Genomic DNA, 21,630 nt, shown 5'->3' on the forward strand with positions numbered 1-21,630 from the left:
TTTTCGGACGTCTTGCGTAAACGATTGCAGACTAATATTTTCTGATCGTTCATGAACTTTCATAATACAAGATTAGTTATTGAACTTAGGGTCAATAGCACAAACAGGTGATGTAAAGAAATCAATTAATCCAAACAAACTTTAAAAAAATGGGTCATCATTATACATAAATTGATTGATGATCTCAGAGAACAATTTGCGAAAAGTGGAATCTGAACCCCCCCTTTTTGTCTATTTTCGCTGGCTTGGTCTATGCGTTTCGACGCCTTCAGTGCTGGCTGTGAACCTGGTAGCGAACAACCTATATCAAAAGTTAAACACCTTTACTCTACAATAAATTTCATAATTCACTGGTCAACGTCTTAACTTGGCCCACCACTAAAGTGAAAAACAAAGATGATCGGAAACGACCAAACTACGGGTTCGTCACACTGCAGAGCCAATGAAAACATCTCAAAGTGAGCGAAAAGTAGTAGAAAAAGGTTAATCAGATACAATAATTCCATAGAAGAATAGTGATTACGTCCTTACTGATCTGTCAAATCAGTCATCCAGCAGTAAACTGGACAGGTAAAATTCTATGTTATGACCTGTATATTGGCCGTTTCCGATCATTTTGGACTGCGTATCAACTCTTGTTTAGTCTCTATTTGACTCCTTGCATTTCGTCATCTTCAGTGCTTTCTTGATCTTGATATTAAACAAAATAAATCCAATTTCTCCAATCGCGACCGAGCATTACACAACTTCAGATTGTACAATTCTGTTTTATTTCAACTTTGACACAAACTTACTGACGAGTGGGTATTTTTTTTTTTTTTTTACGAGGGTTCGCAACAGTAGAGGTCATATAAACCCTCAGGGTGCCGATGTTTTTGAAAAAAAGCCCATTTGTAAGTATGTCGTCCGCTGGATTCGAACCCGGGACCTTTACCTTACAGTGATGAGCGTCGTATCAAAGACTAAACCTTGCGGCCACCGATGCCCCCTGCAAGTGGGTATTGTCTGCCGTTCTTTAGTGATGTTTGACTTAGCATTATTTCTCTTTTAACAAATTGTCTTCTATGTTGGGAAATGGTTTCATTTCTTCGCAAGCACTTTGGGGAGGCAGAATGCACNATGGATTTAATTATTAAGTTTTTATAGCTGACGCGTCGTAATAAATTTTTCTCCAAATCGCCTGTTCAAGGGGGTGGGATAAAAACGATGATGGAACAAGAGGAGCTATACAAAAGTGTATATTCTCGGCGCCTTAACGCCTCATCTTCCGGTCTTCTCGTGATTTTTTTCGTTCTTCGCTTACAGAAACGGAAGAAAACCCGTCGACCGGAACGACATCGTGCAGAAGGCGTCAGTTGAAGGCGATCACCTCTACTCGACCTCACTCGAACCAAATTTGCATCAAATAATTTACGCAGCAACCCACTCACAAAAAAGACAAAGACTTCTTTCGATCCATTAAGGTAAAATAGAAATCACTTTTACCTTCGGCTTATAAGAAAATCTCCAGAAAAACCGTTTGGTATTGGAAGCTCCAAATGCACACTGATCCAATTTGCTAATCAAAATGTGAGTAAAACTAAAAAGGTTTGACAATAGTCTTGTTAAATTTTGCTTCCAGCGTCTTGTCTGTCGCTGAGTTCTAATCACAAAGATGCACTATCTAGGTTATAAATTGATCGTTAATATATGGCCAAAATTGACTGCTTAAAATGAAATAAGTCTGCTACAGCAATTGAACCATTGTACAATCTGATACTTCACGTCATTCACAAAGTTCATTCGTCCTCGAGTTGGTAGACGCTTAAGAGCTTAGTCATGCCTTCTACTACTTTACGAGGGTGAAGATGCTATTACTGGAAGTATTTCATCCAAATTGCATCTGGTCTATATCACATGTACTTCGGGAGGGTCAAACAGAGAGATGCAAGCTTGCGAAAGGATTTTTTTTATATATATGGTAAAACTGGTGTCTGGGGTAGAAGTTTTAGTGCAGAAAAAGTTAAAAATTTAGTTGAACGGCTTACTGCATGTTGCTTCAGAAGGAAAAAGAATGTCGAGGTGAATAGTGAAGTTAGTGACGTAAGGTGTAGTTGCCCGAGGTAAGCTGTCCCAGTCTTTTATAGAGATTCGACGTCTGCTGTCTAGGTGTATATGTATCTGACGTGAGATTGACGTACAGTGGGAGGGTTTTTAAGTGTAAATGTACATTTTCCTCGTTCAGTTTTGTCCTCCAGCTTTTGGATGTTGTAGGTTGGCTAGATAGGATTAGAAGACAGAATTTGTCATCCGCATAAGTGGTGATGATGGTTTTGGAGTGTATATTCAGCAGTATAAATGAAGAGTGGAAATTCCAAATGTTCTAAATTAAAAAATGTAAAATTGAACATGGTGATAAATGCATTAATAATATCACAGATTTTGATCTACCTCCCATTTTAAATATGTACATAAATAATATCAAACATCCAAATAATTAAACTAATTATTTTAATTGTTATTATTTTTATAGTAATTTAATAATATTAAGTATTTACTAGTATAATATTTATTTGTGTTATAATTTCCGCGTTTCGCACGTTCAAATTGAGCGCCATTAAAAAAATCAGCTGCTAATTGGAACGTCGCGTTGGCGGAGGTATCAGCGGGTTCACTTTGGCAATTCATGTCGAGGGAAGTCCTTCAACCTGATGATGAGCTAAAAGGCTCGAAATCCGGATCGTTGCAAAACAACTTACTGTAGTAGGAACTATCTTTTTAAAATGGATTGAACACCACACTCACTCCATCATTTATCATTTCTATTCTAAGTGCCTTAACGTTATTTTTTTCAGGAAAACAATAAAACTGCGCAAGTCAAATGGTAACTCAAAATTTTTATTGAAATGTATTTTATTGGTAATATAAGAGTATTCTTTCGCAGCTAGTGCAATGAAAAACAAAAACATACTCCATAATATGCAAAAACATAAGGAATCGAAGAAACGTTGTATGTACAGCGATACACAGAACTCTTTGGATGAAAAGTAAATTGATACATAAAACATAGAAAACCTAAATAATTTAATAGATGAAATTAACGTATAAAGATAAATTAAAGTTTTAATTATTTAGAATTTACTAGTTTCGTGGTTCGCTTGACCAATTAATATCTTACAATTAAGGTTTTTAGTTGAGATAAAAAATGGCAATTGAAAAAATGGCAAAAAGGAGGGAAAATTCAAAAGGTGGGGTTGAGATGGGAAGTTACTGTCCGAGTGGATCGAGGTCACGATAGCTCAAGTGGTAGAGTGGCGCCGTATCTAGCTGAAGATCGTGGGTTCGAATCCCGCTCGTGACACTGACTTTTTTATCTCAACTTAAAACCTTAATTAATTATTTAGAATGTTTTGGTAATAGTTTTTTCAGTTTCTGGCCAAATATCCAACAGAGAAATATTTTTTCTTGCTATCCGACGTGGCTTCTGAATCAATGACATACAAACTTTTTAATATCATCAGGTTTAGGCCCTTTGTTTAGTACGTTAACACGTTTCCACAAGTCTGTCATTGAATGTGGACTGATACTGGGTAAAACCTGGATCATCTTTGGAAGCCTTTGTAATTGGAAAATTTACTTTTAATATAGAGCCACAGGCATGTTTTAAGTCAGGAAAGAGCGAATGTTCCATGTTAACTACGAAGAACCCTTGCAAGTTAACCTGATGCCACAACATTTTGTAAATCTGTCTGAGTGAAACATTTGGAAACCCATTTTATCTTTTCAATAACGGCGAAGTCGCACATGATAAAAAGCTATGGCCGATTATTAGAAATTTCTGAACGATCTCTTCAAAATGTCCAAGTTGTACCAAAAAAAACATTTAAAAAATAAGGATGCTGTTTTTATTTTGGCCTGCACAATTATCTGACCACATAACCGGTTTCGTTCTGCCAAAAATGTGCAGGATCGAACTCAGATTCTCGACCTGGATGATAGCCATGGCACCCAGAACCTTTGGAAAAATCTTATGTACCATACTTATTCCAGTGGCATCTAAGACTAACGCAACCAACCACTTCTAAAGAGGTTTGCCACTTAGAACATTATTAGGGTTATAGGCGATGATACAGAGAACATACTAAGAAAATATCTCAGTTTTGAGGAAATTGGCACTTAGAATTTCCAGTCTTCTTAACGACATAATTTTGTTTTTCACAGATGATTTCAAATTTCTTTGAAGACTACAGGCCAAGGACTGTAACCTTACAGTTACAGAACTTTTTTTCACTTTTTAATACTTAAATCTTATTTTTTAAATTGATTTTTCTTTTTATACCCAATTAAAGTATGTCCTACAGGGGGGCATACAGGGGGGCATACAGGGGCCCTTACTATTTACAATATATCCTATCAATGACCAGCCATTTCCTAAACTAGTCATGGCATCTATGACGAACGCCACAAACCAGATCTAAAGAGGTTTGCCACTTAGAACGAATTAGGGTTATTGGCGATGGCACATAGGGCATATTAAGAAAAAAATTTCAGTTTTGAGGAAATTGGCACGTAGAACGTTTGAAATTTCCACTCTTCACTCTCGGTGCTGTCTTGATGAAAAAGCAAATTCCATTCTTACTACCAATCTTCCGACCTATTTTAAGATCATCATCAGGGCAAAACAATCTTAAATATGTCTACAGAACGACATAATTTTGTTTTTCACAGATGATTTCATATTTCTTTGAAGACTACAGGCCAAGGACTGTAACCTTACAACGAGTTTTTTTTAAACAATGGATACCAGGAACTGGAAGAGTTCCACCTGAGCCCATCGAAGAAACTCATGTTTGAAGTGAGTTGGGACCAAATTCAGGGTCGCTGAGATCTGATCCCGCCGAATGATGAGTGACGTGTCAATTTCTTTCAATTGCGGCCACCGCTTAGGCGTCCGAAAAAAGTCCAGAGGCGACGGTGGGGATCGAACCCACAACCTCGGGATCTACTAGCCTACAGAACGTTACTGTCAGCTAATGAAAGAGAGAGGAAAAGTTCTGGAATTTTACTCTCTTTTGACAGTATACAATATTAACTGTATATATAAGAAAGTATTTAGCAAATATTTTAACTCTATTGCTGACCAGCTCACCGTGAATTTAAATATTCAGGCAAGAGATGTACGTAAATAGCCGCATTGCGGAAATATAAGTAACATTATTTTTTTTAAACCATTCTTTTTGATAAAGAGTTGTACTTATTATTTTGTATTTTAATCGATTTTTTCGGTCTTGTTCTTGACATATCACAGGTCACCTTGACCTATCAAAATTTCGATTTTGTTTTACGGGCAACTACCGGTAGACCTTTCTTTCCTCGTGCTATTTGTTTCACTTGATTAAGCCCCATTGGTTTTTAATGTTATTATGTGGGAGTGAATCAATTACTTTGTTTTAAAAAAACGGTCATTCCTCCTCTTTTTAATTTTTTTAAAAACAATTCGGTCAATTTAATTCCCAGTTTCAACCGTTCCTAAATCAGTTCAGGAGGCAATGGGATTATCGAAATCAAAGATGATTCATGCTTTGATAAATGTTTTTCTACGTGTTTATTCACACATTTCGCGCTTGGGATTAATTTTTGATGTTGTTTAGCAATTTTTTTTAGTTCTCTCCACGAGGCGATAAGGCGTTACTGATAAAAAAAAATTTTAACACCGGTCAAGTTTTGACAAAAGCTTCTACTGTTTTAAAGCACTTTGTTGCCAAAGATGAATTGCTTCTTTAAATAACTTAAAATGACTACAAAGAACCTAAACAAACTGGGCGTAAATATTAAAATACTCCATATTTTTATACTGAAATTTATTAACAAATCTGTCTTTTACATAGGTTACATTATTTATTATTCATTTTTATATATCGCATGAAAGAAGAGATAACCGACCCCTAGAGACAAGAACTAATTAAAATGAAAAGAAAAAAATATATAGAGAATATTAATTTTGTAGTCTTACTCTATTAATATTCTATATAAGTAGTAACCTTGCTATCTCAGGCTAAATTTGGAAAGTCTATAAATAAAAGAGAAAATTTTCAAAAGATCGGACGATTTTAATGAAATAATTAACCGGGCTTGTGATATATTGGTCAAGTAAGAAATGCCGGTATTTATTGTTTACCATTTTTCCAAAACTGGAGGAATTTTATTGTTGTTTACCAGCTGGGCATTTTGTTATTAATATGAAATTAAAGAGGCTAATTTTTTTCCGGCCATAATTTACAGCTTAGTAAGTATGTTTTTTGTTTTTAAACGTGTATTTTTAAAATTAAATACGAAGGGAAGTGACAAAAGTATAAAAGAAATAGTGTTTTTATCGATGCTCAAGGGTTCGATGGGTAAGACGCCTTGTTTTGCTTCCTTTCACATTTTAATACTTAAATATTATTTTTCAAATTGATTTTTCTTTTTATACCCAATTAAAGTATGTCCTACAGGGGGGCATACAAGGGCCCTTACTATTTTCAATATATCCTATCAATGACCGGCCATCTTGTCATATAATCTTGATATTTCCTGAACTAGTCAGTCCGCACCCTACAGGGGGGCATACTGAGGCCCTTACTATTTACAATATATCCTATCAATGACCGGCCATCTTGTCATATAATCTTGATATTTCCTGAACTAGTCAGTCCGCACCTTTTGAATCTTCTACAGGCTGCCATTTCTTCCAGAATACACAAGAAACCGAGAAGCCTGTAAACAACCCTCGACCCTCATCCCAACCCCCTTGTCTAATCTTTCCCGATAATCCTTTAGACGGCGAAAAATATCAAGACACTTGCGGTTTTCTCTAGTGAGGTAAGTGAATACTTTTGTGCCAAACCATGAGGAAAATGAGGAAAAGAGAGAGAGAGAGAGAGAGAGAGAGAGAGAGAGAGAGAGCGATAATGAGAAAGAGATGGTCAGAACAAGAGGGGAAGAAAGAAAGTGGCTGCCAGGAAGAGAGGGAAAGAGAGAGAGAGAGAGAGAGAGAGAGAGAGAGAGAGAGAGTTTATTCCAGGTTTTTTTTGGCATATAGCAAACTCCAGCGGTTTGTCTCTGTGCTATTTCAAGGAAAGTGTATTTTATAATTTAAAATAATTATAATTTTTATAATTATGTCCGTTTTCAGGCTGAAAGATATTCGTGAAAGACCAGAAAAAGAATTAAAAGGACACAGAATGCCGGCGATGATCTCGGCTGTTTGTCGGCACATAAATTTCCCAAACTATTATTTTTTTTTTTTTTAACGAGGGTTCGCTACAGCAGAGATCATATAAACCCTCAGGGTACCGGTGTTTTTGAAAAAAACACAAAAAAAATTGTAAGTATGTCGGGTTCGAATGCAGGGCGGCTGGATTCGAACCCTGGACCTTTACCTTACAGTGTCGACGGCTAAACTGTTGCGTAATCACTGACATAAAAAGAATTTGTACGACATCTATTGACTGTAATCAAGACATTATTATTATTATTCTGTCAAATATTAAGAGGCCATTAAAGAAGTTGATGAGATGTCTGATGGTAAAATCCTTGACAGCTTGTAAAGGCGAACCAAAGAAGTTAAGATTGGATACCAACTATCATATAGAGTAGACATATTAACGGAAATAATAAAGGAAGGATATGTCGATTGACTTTTTTATATGATGGTTAGTTATTTACAACAAAAATCTGTGATTAGAACCAATCATATAGAAAAAGGGGTCGTGGGTTAAAATCCTGCTCGTGACACTAGCTTTTTAATTTCAACCAATACCTTACATAAAGATTAATTAATTGCAATAAGTTATTTGGTCAACCGGACCACGAAATATAATGGGTTTAATAAGTAAAACGAAGTATATCTTCACTAAAGCTCTCCGTGGTCATTTCATTTATCGCCGAGAATCGCATCCTGATTACCCGACATTTGAAAAATGGCAAAAAAGGAGGGAAAATTCGAAAAGTAGGTTGAAGTGGGAAGTTGGTGTCCGAGTGGATCGAACAAGCGGCGGCGTATTTACCCGAAGGTCATGGGTTCGAATCCCGCTCGTGACACTAGCTTTTTCACTTCAACCAATAGCTTAGATAAAGATTAATTAATTGAAAGAAGTTATTTGGTCAAGGACCACGAAATATAATGCACATAGAAAAAGTGAATAGGGTAGACTACTGAACTACTTTAGCCTGTAGAAATTTCATAATGAAACTTTACCCTGGATCTATATTGGATGATTTTTTCCAGTGTGTTTTTCCTTAATTGTTTTTGTATTTTTTTAAAATTTGAAGTGTCTAGCATACAAACGCTCCTAGCGAACAAAATAAACGGATTTCAGCTGATGAGTATGACCTGAACGACTCAATCAACTTTCCACTTGAGCAGAACATACGATTTATTTTCAAAATATTTTTCAATGATGTTAGATTGGTTCAAGTCTATTTTTATTATTATTCTTTGAATTTGATGATTGTCGGTCCGCAGGACGATTAATGCTTGTTACAACCGACTCTTGATCACTCTCCTGGTTTTACAATCCTTACTTTTTCATTACTCCACGGTTTTAATTTCATGTTTTCATCTTGTTCTCATTACTAGGTACAGGCATAAGATTCTAAAATAATATTCAATACAAATTATGCAACGATCTTTCTCCAAAGTAATTTTTACAACAAAGAAGAAATATTAAAGATTGTATTGGTTGGGGAAGATGTGCGAAGATCATCGTAATTTTGACGTTTTCGGTTTTTCTGTTTGTTACTTCGTCAGTAGTGTCATTTTTTTTTTTTTTTTTTAATTGGCCTTATGATCTTTGCATATTAGCCATGACGAATCTCTTATATATGTTGTTCAAATTGGCGGTTATCGGGAAAAAAGGGCCAGAGGCGACGGTGGAATCGAACCCACGAACGCGGCGTGAGAGTCTCTCATGCTAACCACTCGGCTACCGCGGTCCCCAGTAGTGTCATTAAAACAATATAAAAACGTGTATCGTTGTGAAAAATTTTGTCAACATTTACAGCTGTTTTTTTAATAATTTGATTAAATAAATTATTTACTTTTTACAAGTATGTTTGAACTGAACTAGAAGATATGAACCAAGATTTGCTTCAAAATTTGTAGATAAAGGAGATAAGAACGATTTCGAAACATCAATGTCATGAAACTTTTTATCAAAAATAATCAGAGGCAGTCAGTATGAATAGAAAGAGAGTAAAAGTCAGTACGGATTCTGCTGATGGCCAACTTGCGAATTTACCATACGTTTTCACCCGTCATGGCTCTCGGTTGCGAAAGCGTCGGTTTCCCTTCGGTATCGTCTTGCCCTTGACCGAGATCCGGGCCGGTCTTAAGCCAACACCGAGAAAATCGGACGGGAAACGGCGTCCAGAGGATAGGAGGCGAAAGGGGAAAGGACTCGGAAGTCGGGCCCAAGAAGACGTCCTTGGCGGAGTCCGTTGCAGATCCTCGCGATCTCTCGAATCGTACATGCCCGTTCCAAATCGTTTAAATGATTCATTACGGTTTAGAAAACTAATAAACTGACGTACATGCTTATTCAGACCTTGTTCAATTGATTACATGCCTCATAATCAGTAAAAGAAGAAATTAACCAATTAAACGTAAATCACCAACTGAGTAGTTTGATTTATATCATTTTTTAAAGGACGTTTTTTAAAACTCGACTTCTTGTTTATTCACCAAAATCCATGCCAATAAATAAAGTGCAAATTTGGGCGTGGGACTTGACCAAGATTAAAGGATTACTTGGAATACAAACACAAGACTTTAAACTTAATGAAATAAACATCTACTATATCGTTTATACTCGAAAGAAAAAACTTTCAAAAATTAAAAAAATTGATATCGAACTTTAGGGGTTAACCAAGCTTACTAATTCCCCAAGTGTTCAAAGTTTCCAAGTTTAAAGGACTAAAGAAAACAATTATTCCGAAATCGTGAGATGCGGTCTGGTGTGATATAGGTTTCAGAAAAACATTTTCTTTATCGTGCCAACGTTTCGATCTTTATTGAGATCATCTTCAGGGCTCAAAGTGTTTGCCTTCTGTCTAATTGTGCCATTCGAGGCACTCTCAACGCGACACGCAAGAATGGCACAATTAGACAGAAGACAAACACTTTGAGCCCTGAAGATGATCTCAATAAAGATCGAAACGTTGGCAGGATAAAGAAAATGTTTTTCTGAAACCTACATCACACCAGACCGCATCTCACGATTTCGGAATAATTATTGATTAACGGTCACTAATAATCACCACACTAAGGAAAACTGTTAATCCTCATTTTATCAAACCTAGCCGACTTAAATTGTTAAATTCTTCCGCGCAGTCACAGAAATGATGGATGGGGTGAGTATGGTTCACGTTTTATTTTTTTATTTTACGAGGGTTCGCAACAGCAGAGGTTATATCAATCCTCGGGGTGCCGGTGTTTTTGAAAAAAACAAAACATTTGTAAGTATGTCGGGTTCGAATGCAGGGCCGGTGGATTCGAACCCAGGACCTTTACCTTACAGTTATGAGCGCCGTCTCAACGCCTAAACCGTTGCGGCCACCGACGCCCCTGGTTCATTTTTTAAAATGATGGTTATAATCACAGATTTGTTCTTTAAGTTCGGGTTTCAAGCATTAAACGCTCATCATCAGTTTGAAGGATTTACAAACACCTCAATCGACATGAATTGTAAGCGTGAACCCACCGATATTATCCTAATAAGTACTGTAAGAAAATCATTTTAATTTAATAATTACTAAGCAAAAAAATCAACATCAGTAAACAAAATGTTTAACTTCTTAACAGACATAAACTACGAGATAAAATATAATTTCCTATCCTCATAATTGTTGTTTTCTCCGCTTATTGGCGGTTTGGCGGGACTCGGTGGTGTTGAGGGCGCCGTCCCGGACTCTGAGATCGAGGAATCTCCAGGGAGCTTGGAGGTGTCGATGATGACACCGACCCCTCCTCAGTAAAGCCCTTCGCACAATATTAAGATTAAAAGCATTAGTTGAGAGAAATCCGCAGGATTCCGATGACCGATGCCCACGAGATGCCCTACGTATATTTGTTTATTTCTTCTTCTTCGTTAGTAAAGAAAAACAATCCCTTCAAGAAACAATATAAAAAAATTTTCTGGTAAACACTAGCTTAAAAACTATAGTTAATACAGTATTTACGAAAACATCTTTCTTTATAGAGTAGCTATACGTAAAATATCAAGTACCAAACTTTCTAACAAACTGCATTATAAACCACTATTCGAGCAAACACTAACATAAACATTGTAGTAACGCAGTTTTTCAGAAAACCCTCATTAGTAGACATACCATATTAAAAAAATCAACTCCCTTTTTTTGAAACAATGTTATAAACCACTATTCTGGAAACACTAACATAAACAATGTAGTAACTCAATGTTTAAGAAAACCTCTCTTTAATAGACGTGTCATATTAAAAAAATTTAGTCTTTTTTATTGAAACAGTATTATAAACATTTATTAGATTTCGTGGTCCGCTTGACCAAATAAATTTTTGTCAATTAATTAATTTTTAATTAAGGTTTTGGTTGAGATAAAAAAAATCAGTGACACGAGCGGGATTCGAACCCACAATCTTCGGCTCGATATGCCGCTACTCTAACCACTTGCGCTGTCGGGACATCGACCCGCTCGGACACCAACTTCCCATCTCAACCCCAACTTTTGAATTTTCCCTCCTTTTTGCCATTTTTCAAATGTCGTGTAATCTATTTGATTCTCGGCGACAAATGAAATGGCCACGGAGTGCTTTAGTGAAGTATACTTCATTTTGCTCATTACATCCCGCTTGTGACACTGATTTTTTTATCTCAACCAAAACCTTAATTAAAGATTAATTAATTGAAAAGTATTATAGACCACTATCTGATCAACACTATATACAACACGATCAACACGATATAATGTTCACTAGTTTTTCCAATAGTTTACTTTTTCACTGTTTGCCAAAACGTGTTTTAGGATCGAAAGATAAATAACAAAAAGGGAAACCATTTCAGAAAAAGAGAAACCAAATTCATTTTGGTCAGCACCAATTAAAACCCACAGTTAAATATTTATTAATAAAAATAATGTTCTGTTAAATTGTGTTTTCCAGAAAAATTGATTTTTCTCAACAAGTTAGAGTTGATAATATTGTATGTATGTGTGTTTGTTTGTGGAGTACGTTGTGTGCGCGTTGGTTTACTATTTATCATTTTTACTTCTTATACTATTACATTTATAATGGATAAATTTTCCACTTATTCATAATATTTCACTTTTTACACAATTTCAAGTATATTTATAAAATATTGCTAACATAGTACATAAATGATGCAAACCCTTTCAGCAAAAAGTATTATAAAACAGTATTATGGTAAACACTAACATGAACCCTATAGTAAACGCAATATTTACGCAAACCTTTTATTTTGTAGACCAGCTATACTTTTGGTATAGTTTATTGTTATATAAATTGTTATATTAAAACATTATTACAAAAAAACTCAGACTAACATAAACACTAACATTGCAGAACAAACAGATGTAATATTATAATGTTTACTTTAATTAGTCTAAAAATTAACTTTACACTTTTTAACAAAACATGTCTTCTAGGATAGAAAGATAATTAACAAGACATAAAATACTCCTTTCAACAGACAGTATTGTACTTTCACCCCGAAGGGGTGTCATTCCTCCGCTCATACTAGGGTCTGTACATCAAGGGAATTCACCTACCCTGTTACGCGGTTGTGTCGCTAGTATTTCCCTTAAACCAGAAGCCCAGGAGATTGTAACATCCTAAACAACGGGGTCGACAGCTAGATCATTTCGGCCATTTACGCTTGAAAACTATAATCTAGCCTGAAATTAAATAACTTGTATAATACATTCACACAAATAATTTCGTGCACACCTATGTTCATTGCACTCATCCTAATCAGTCGGTGGAGTACTCAATATTTCTCCATCGATCTACAAACAATAATAAAAGCTAATCCACGGGCACCTGCTTTTGGGCCAAAGCCAGGCAGTTGCCCCTTATACAGAGAAAGGTTGCTCAGTCCCGCATAATATAGGCGTGTCACGCCTTGGCTCCATATAGAAAGCGTGTAAGTATGCCGCCGAATTTAAGAATGGTTCTCGAACAAGGTAGAGTTTCATAGTCCCATGTTCCACTCCTAGTGGATACCGAAAGAAGAGGTTGTGTTTCGTTCGTGGCCGTGGACCGTAGTACGTGCGTATGATCTCCGAATTACCTTCCAACCTCGTGAGAGTCGGTTGGATCGGATTGCAGAGAGGGTATAACCAGCGGGAGCTATGACTACACTGACGGCGTCCCTCGTGAGAAATGGTGGACGGGGGCGGGTGCTTATCGGTAGTGGTCGTCTGGTCTGCCTTTACCGTAGGCATGGTCTCCTCTAGAGAGTGGTTAGAGATTCCACTAAAATCGGAGGTTTCGACGCTAGCGGAGCCCCTACACCCGGGGGATAGAGTTGTCTCTATCTAAGGAGTGCGTGGGAGACTTGGCCGATGAATTTCGACCACCTTTTGGGTATCTCTTTACGCGCGGCATTGGTTAAGTGCACAACGTTAACCCCCCCTCGTAAGGGGCAAGCGGGAGAAGTCAGCATGTGTGTCGATTAATGTGTAGATTTGCGTGCTTCTACACCGAACCTCACTGAAGAAGCAGATTTTCCGTGGGCGGAGGTGACTCATAACTCGAGAACGTGTGATAAGACCTATGTGCCAGGTGCGCACGCTAAACCTCAATGTTAAATGACATTTCGTCCCCAGTGGTCCATTTTTCCGCTTTTCGGAGGTCATCGCGTGTTCTTTTCTAAAACTTCTTTTCTAGAACCAAAGGGTAATTAAAAAAAAGACTAATGCGTTTTTCAACTTTTCAGTAAGAAGTGTCAAACATTCTGGCAAACATTAACATAAATCCTACAGATAAAACAATATGATAGCGCGTACAACCATACAACTGACTAATCATCAAACACTAACAAGAATTCACTATTTTCGTGGTCCGCTTGACCAATTAATACTTTACAATTAATTAAGGTTTTTAGTCGAGATGAAAAAAAGTTAATGGCACGAGAGGGATTCGAACCCACGACCTTCGGCTAGGTACGATGAAAAATGGCAAAAGGAGGGAAAACTCATAAGGTGGGGTTGAGATGGGGAGTTGATGTCCGAGTGGATCGAGGTCACGATAGCTCAGGTGGTAGAGCAGCGGCGTATCTAGCCTAAGGTCGTGGGTTCGAATCCCTCTCGTGCCATTAACTTTTTTCATCTCGACTAAAAACCTTAATTAATTGTAAAGTATTAATTGGTCAAGCGGACCACGAAATTAGTGAATTTAATGAATTAAAATGAAGTATACTTCACTAAAGCTCTCCGTGGCCATTTCATTTGTCGTCGAGAATCCAATCCGATTACACGACATTTGAAAAATGGCAAAAAGGAGGGAAAATTCAAAAGGTGGGGTTGAGATGGGAAGTTAGTGTCCGAGTGGATCGAGGTCACGATAGCTCAAGTGGTAGAGCAGCGGCGTATCTAGCCGAAGATCGTGGGTTCGAATCCCGCTCGTGCCATTGACTTTTTTATCTCAACTAAAAACCTTAATTAATTGTAATATATTAATTGGTCAAGCGGACCACGAAATTAGTGACTTGAATAAGTTTAAAATGAAGTATACCTTCACTAAAGCTCTCCGTGGCCATTTCATTTGTCGCCGAGAATCGAATTGATTGCACATTTGAAAAATGGCAAAAAGGAGGGAAAATTCAAAAAAGGTGTTGAGGTGAAGCTGGTGTCCGAGTGGATCGAGGTCACGATAGCTCAAGTGGTAGAGCAGAGGCGTATCAAGCCGAAGATCGTGGGTTCGAATCCCGCTCGTGCCATTGACTTTTTTATCTCAACTAAAAAAACCTTAATTAATTATAATTCTTCAAAAACTTAACTTTTTCTTTAATTATAAAAATTTCTTTTTTTCAATTGACAATACTTAAAATAAACAGTTTAAATTTTAAATACAGATTTTATAAAGGCCTAGTTCGGGGCGTCGGTGGCAGGGTTCATATAACCTCGTAGTAGAAATGCCCTCGCAAATAAAAAGAAAAAAAAATGGCCTAGTTCTAACTAGTTTTGGAAGGTTTTTATTCTAAACCAAACTTTTTTATTATTTCCCAAAATTAATCAACATGTATTTAACAAAATGAGAGGGGGTTCGCAACTGCAGAGATTTTATCGAACCTTAGAGTTCCGGTGTTTTTCCACTGATAACATCGCCACTCCGATTTATTACGTGAGTTTATTTCTATAATGGACCTCATTAAAAAAAAATTAATCCATGTTTAAAAAGAACAGTCAGTTTATCCTAGCCACTTGTAATCACCTAGTTCAAATACTTGACTCTTTGATGACCGCATTGACTCATTTCGATTCAGTGTTCTTATAAGAAAAAAGTTGTTTGAATTGCCTTTTACATAACTGATAAAAAATTTTTAAAAGAAAATACAATCTGGTGAATCAAAACAATTTTCTCATCTAACAATTGTGGACACCCACGTCTCTTATATATTCTTATCATAAATATCGTCGATGAAAACCTTTTATTTAACATATTTTTCGAGATCGGCATGTGTTTTTACCATTAAACAATTAGAGTGCCAGATGATTTATTTAAACATTAAAATGAGACATATGTCTCATGGAATCGGATTTCAGAGTTGATAGGAATATCACCTGTTATCTCGTCATTTTATCTTCTGACGGAAATATTTGGTGTTGTTTTCACCTCTTGTGCCTTATCTGGCACGGGGAAGCTCGAAAGATTTAGTCGTTAACGATCCGTTCGGCACGAATTATTTTGTCTGACGGTCTGGACTCCATTTCGCGGAATGAAAAACCAAAAAAGAAGGAAAAAAAGTAAAAACGTGTTATATTTAGGGCTGTCTTATTTAAATGTGCAAAACGTGATGGCGTGTTAAAAATTATTAAAACAGTTTAGCATCCGACTTAGCAGTTTTAATTTTGACAAAACGTTCCGAGTTTAAATATCATTCCAGGAATGTGATGGATACAATAGATAAAATATAAACACTTTCTAGGAATGAAAATTTGTTGCTTCCATGTTTCATGTTTTCTTATCTATACATTATCGTTAGAATTTTATTATTTATGTACAAAAATTTTAAAAATATTAAATTTCAATTGCTAGACCCAAAAATAACAGGCAAATAATTTCATCTCATTCGTGAGTGAATTATCATGAGGAAGGACCATAAGGACAGCATAATAAATTCTATGGAATCAACCTCGGATNTTAGAATTTTATTATTTATGTACAAAAATTTTAAAAATATTAAATTTCAATTGCTAGACCCAAAAATAACAGGCAAATAATTTCATCTCATTCGTAAGTGAATTATCATTCATGAGGAAGGACCTTATGTACACCATAATAAATTCTATGGAAGCAACCTCCAACATCCATGAAAACCGAGCGTATCAAAGGAGCCAAAAACGCGGTATAGCACTAAATGATTAAAAATGTACACAGTGAACTTCACATTAAAAAAAAAAAGTGGTGATTAGTGACCGTTAATTGATAATTATTCAGAAATCTCAGATGCGGTCTGGTGTGATGTAGGTTTCAGAAAAACATTTCTTTATCGTGCTAATGTTTCGATCTTTATTGAGATCATCTTCCGGGCTCAAAGTGTTGAATGAACACGGAAAACAAACACTTTGAGCCCTGAAGATGATCTCAGTAGAGATCGAAACGTTGGCAAGATAAAGAAAATGTTTTTCTGAAACCTACATCACACCAGACCGCATCTCACGATTTCTGAATAATCATCGATTAACGGTCACTAATCACCACACATCTTTGTACATCAACTATAATAAGTTACCCGATTCATTTCATTCAAGTCAGATAGTTAGTAGACAGCAGATTGACGTGGAATTGAAGAAATGGACAATTTAAAAAAAATATTTGGACTACAGCCACTTTTAGGACAGAAATCAGTTTTGCCACTCAAAATTCAACTACTCTTCAGGCATTTCTGCGACCACTTGGTCATGGAACTGTGGGGTTCCAGCAAGCCGTATCTTCTGCTCATCCAATCCTTCCAATCAATTTTTGGATAAATTATTTAAAAAAAGATCAAAATTTTTTCATACAGACTTTTGATTTATAAAACGGATGAATGAAGTCGATTAGTTCAATATTTTTTGCGCCAGGTTGATGTTTTTATGCATCAGGGCAGAATACTCTTCAAAAATTATTAAAAAGTAAAGAAAAAACAAAGAACCTCGTAAAACAAATTTAAAAAAACGCAAAAGACTTTTGAAGGCGACAATCGTAAATTTAAAAGCTTAACAAAATTCGACCGTCCTAAATTCAAGCTAAATTTTTAAAAAGCTTGGAAATTCCTAGATTTTATTTATATAAAATATGTAGGGTTTTTATAATTATTATAAAATTAAAAGAAGCTACGACTTTACGATTCGTGTAAGTCGTCAGTTTTGTATTGATCTTTAACTATTCAGCGGAAAACGGTTTGGCTTCGGTAAATAAAATTAAAAAGATTGACAGGGATTTTTTGTTCTTTGATAGTTAATTAATTATAATTTCTTCTACTGGGATTTTTAGTCGCAAAAAGCAAATGAGATGACAGGCCTAGTGACAATGTAGCATATTTCGTAGGAAGAAGTCATCCAGCAGTGACAGTCCCTCACATCGAGGCTATCAATCTCTCAGGGGATCTCTCGGCCACCGTTTCTAACGACGTGTGGGATTTCCAGGAATGTCGGGACAAGAAAGCTGTTTGGCAACCGAATTGGGGTGAAGGTTGAACTTTTTGTAGATATTTTTGTACCGGGATTTAATAATCTATCTAAATGAGATTTGGAGGACGTTGTGATAGTTAGGTTTGAAAAGTAGAAATATTTTTCTTAATGTTTTTGATTGGATGGCCTTTGCCGTCAGCAAAAGAGCGTATGTATCGTTAGGGGGGAACAGAAACGTCGGCTGTGCATATTGTGAATAGGAAGGGCCCTAGGATGCTGCCCTGGGGGACACCCGCTTTAATAAGAATATAAGAAGAAAAGGCAGTAACGCTCTGTCAGATAGGATTATAATATGAAAATGAAAGGAAGGAAACCCTCGAGCTTCAACAGTAAACCAGAGTGCCACACCCAGTTCTGCTCAAGAGAACCTAATGTCTACCTGTGTACCTGCATAGTAAGGTTGCGTAGTAAGATCTGCAGAGAGCGTAGAAATGTGCTATAATTATTTCTAGAGCGTATATTTTCCAGTGAATGCAATTATTTTTACACATGAAAGTAATCTGGCCATTTCCAATCATTTTTGTCTGCCTGTTTTAGTCAGATCTGTAAACCCACCACTGAAGAAGTCGTGAAGCCGAAACATCTGACAGGCCAAAACAGACAGATAAAACTGATTTGAAACAACAAATTAAAGGCACAACAATTTTCAAATATTTCATTTCAAACGTTCACGAAAAAACCAAAATATTATGCTAAATTATTACATCTCTAATGCTTTTTAAACAATTTATTCAATAATCTAATTAATTTTAACTCCGTAATTATCCAATAATATAATTAACGTATAAAGTAGTGGTTTTATACGTATTTTTATGACAACAATAAACTTCCATTCGTGATTACATAATCATTCATTTCTAATGAAAGTACTGCATTACGGGGTCAGATAAGGGGAATCAATGTTGATAGAGCATTAAACCATTCATAAAAACTGATATTAACAAAAGACCAAAAAGGAAAGCGAATACAATTGCTCATAGATCTAAACTAAGAAAAAATAGGAAATTTGAAATTTTCGGGCGAGTTGGGGGTCACATACTAAGAGATTTTTATGTGTTAAGAAAAAAATTGACCTTAGTCGATGTCTATGTTTACCGTTTGTTAAACGTCGTGTGTTGATCAAAAATTGAAAAAAACCTTCAAAATATTCGTCTGGATTAAAAAAAAATAATAAAAAATGAGATAACTGACGATAGTGCTGGCTACATTAACTTAATATCGCTTAAAAAAAATGTTAATCTAAAAATAAATAAATTCATTAAATTTTTTAGCAAGGTAACTTTACTTCAACAGTTTTCCAACATTGTTCTTAATATATACGTTGAAAATTAAAATTTCTGACATGACTAAAAATTCATAGAATGTTTTTAATGTGTTGGATGAAGGTTATTATGAATTTTTAAATTTTTTTTAGAAGGTGTTGTTTAGAAGGTCATGTTCAAAAAGGGCCCAAAATTTTCAGCTCAATTCCAAATTTTTAAAGCGAATAACTGCTCATTGATCTGATACAGTATGTCAAACCGTACCAGAAAAAATGTGTAATTCGAAATTTTTTAATAAGGTTGCATCATTTTCAAAGTTTTTCCGAGTATAATTTTAAATCGATATATATTGAAAATGTAATTTTCTAATATTATTCCAATTATATAATTTTTTTTATTGTCAAGAATATTTTTAGTGTATTGGAAAGAGATATTAAAATGATGGGATGTAATTATAAAATTTCCAATTTTTTTCAAGGTTGGCTCATGTTCAAACAGGACCAAAATATTCCGCTGAATTCTAAATTTTTAAAGCGAATAACTGCTCAATGATCTGATACCATATGTCAAACCGTACCAGAAAAATTATGGAATTCGAAATTTTAAAGTAAAGTTGCATCATTTTCAAAGAATTTATTTTTCCGAGTATATTTTATATTGATATATCTTGAAAATGTAATTTTTTAATATTATTCAAATCATAAGTTCAAGTCAATTTTAATTTTTATTTTCAAGAATATTTTTAGTGTGAATAAAATGATGGGTTGTAATTATGAAATTTCCAAAATTTTTTACAAGGTTGGTTGTTCAAACAGGACCAAAATATTCTGCTGAATTCCAAATTTTTAAAGAGAATAAACGCTCATTGATCTGGTGCATTATACCAAACCAGAAAAAAATACAAAATTTGAAATTGTTTAGTAAGGTTGCAAACAAGTTAATTTTTTTTGTTATTTTTCCGAGTATAACATTAAATTATTAAATCTCGAAAATTTAATTTTTAATATAGCTCAAATGGAATAATTATTTCTTTTCAAGACTATTTTTAGTGAGCTGAATGCAGATAATAAAATAATGAGATACAATTAGAAATTGTAAATTTTTTACAAGGTGTGCTCGAATTCAAACAGGATCGAAATATTCGGCTGAATCCCAAATTTTAAAGCGGATAACTGCTCATTGATCTGACACAGTAAGTCAAACCGTCAAGCCGGAAAATAATTATGAAATTTGATTTTTTTTAGTAAGGGTCACATTCAAAGCGGTAATTTTTCGAGTATAAATTCGAAAATTTAGTTCTTTAATATGGTTAAAATCTAATATTTTTAAGGTCTGTTGGATGCAGATAATAAAACAATGGGATGAAATTATAGAAATTATGAATTTTTTGCGAGTTTGGTTTATGCTCAAAATATTCGACTAAATTCCAAATTTTAATGAAGACCAGAAAAATGTATGATAATATTTTCTTAAATTAAAAAAATATATTTTAATTTTAAATTGATATATCTTGAAAATTGAATTTTCTAATATGGTTAAAATGAAATAATTTTTTTTCAGAGTAATTTTAAATTCTGTTGGACCCGGATAATAAAATAATGGAATGAAATTATAGTTTTTTTACGAGTTTGGCTTATGTTCAAAATTTTCGAATATATTCCAAATATTAAAAAAGACAATTGCTCTTCTACACTAAGTCAATTTAATCCAGAAAAATCTACGATAATACTTTTTTTAGATTAAAAATATACATTTTTTATTTAAATTGATATATCTTGAAAATTGAATTTTATAATATGGTTAAAATTGAATAATTAAGAAATTTTTTTTTAAAGGTCAGTTGGATAATCAAATAATGGGATGAAATTATAATTTTTTTACGATTTTGGTTTATGTTCAATATCCGACTAAATTCGAAATTTTAAAGAAGACAACTGGTCTTCTACACTAAGTCAATTTGATCCAGAAAAATATATGATAATATTTTTTAACACGGTTAGCTTATGTTCAAATAAGAAGTTTTCTTGTTATTCAGAATATAATTATGTATTGATAAATTTTGAAAATTTTATTTTCTGGTATGGTTATGATTAAAAAATTTTTTTAAAGTTAAATTGGATGCAGTGTGTCGGGGATTGTTTAACCATTGTGCGTCGTACCAAAAAATCCGGGAAGAGTTGAAAATATTCAGATAAGTTTAAAATTTTTCGAAAAAATCTTTACTAAGTGATTTGGTCCAATATCTCCAAACTGGTCCAAGGTGTTTATCCTAATAGAGGTGAAATAATTAATTTTTGCCACTTACGTCTTTGTAAGGTGTTGTGAGGACGTCCAACTGGAAAAACACTGTTGTTAAGAAGGCACTCGTGTTGCGGCGTGTCACTTCGGACTGGTTAGGGATGCAAAGGAGCGTTCGGTTTTGAGGGACGCCCCACTCGTCCCCGCGACCCCCTCCTCG

The 21,630-nt window shown here is 35.0% G+C and overlaps 1 protein-coding gene across 1 annotated transcript in view; it reads right to left on the minus strand.

Moving 5' to 3' along the window:
• Positions 1-21,580, minus strand: part of LOC106663438 (UNC93-like protein) — a 99,306-nt gene extending 77,726 nt beyond the window's left edge. The window contains exon 1 of the mRNA XM_014388267.2: positions 21,478-21,580. The gene's annotated coding sequence lies outside the window, so the exon portion shown is untranslated. The remainder of the gene's footprint in view (positions 1-21,477) is intronic.
• Positions 21,581-21,630: the final 50 nt, after the last annotated feature.

Source organism: Cimex lectularius, unplaced genomic scaffold (genome assembly GCF_000648675.2).
Source record: "Cimex lectularius strain Harlan isolate CLEC.00 unplaced genomic scaffold, Clec_2.1 scaffold44, whole genome shotgun sequence".
NCBI classification, from domain to species: domain Eukaryota; kingdom Metazoa; phylum Arthropoda; class Insecta; order Hemiptera; family Cimicidae; genus Cimex; species Cimex lectularius.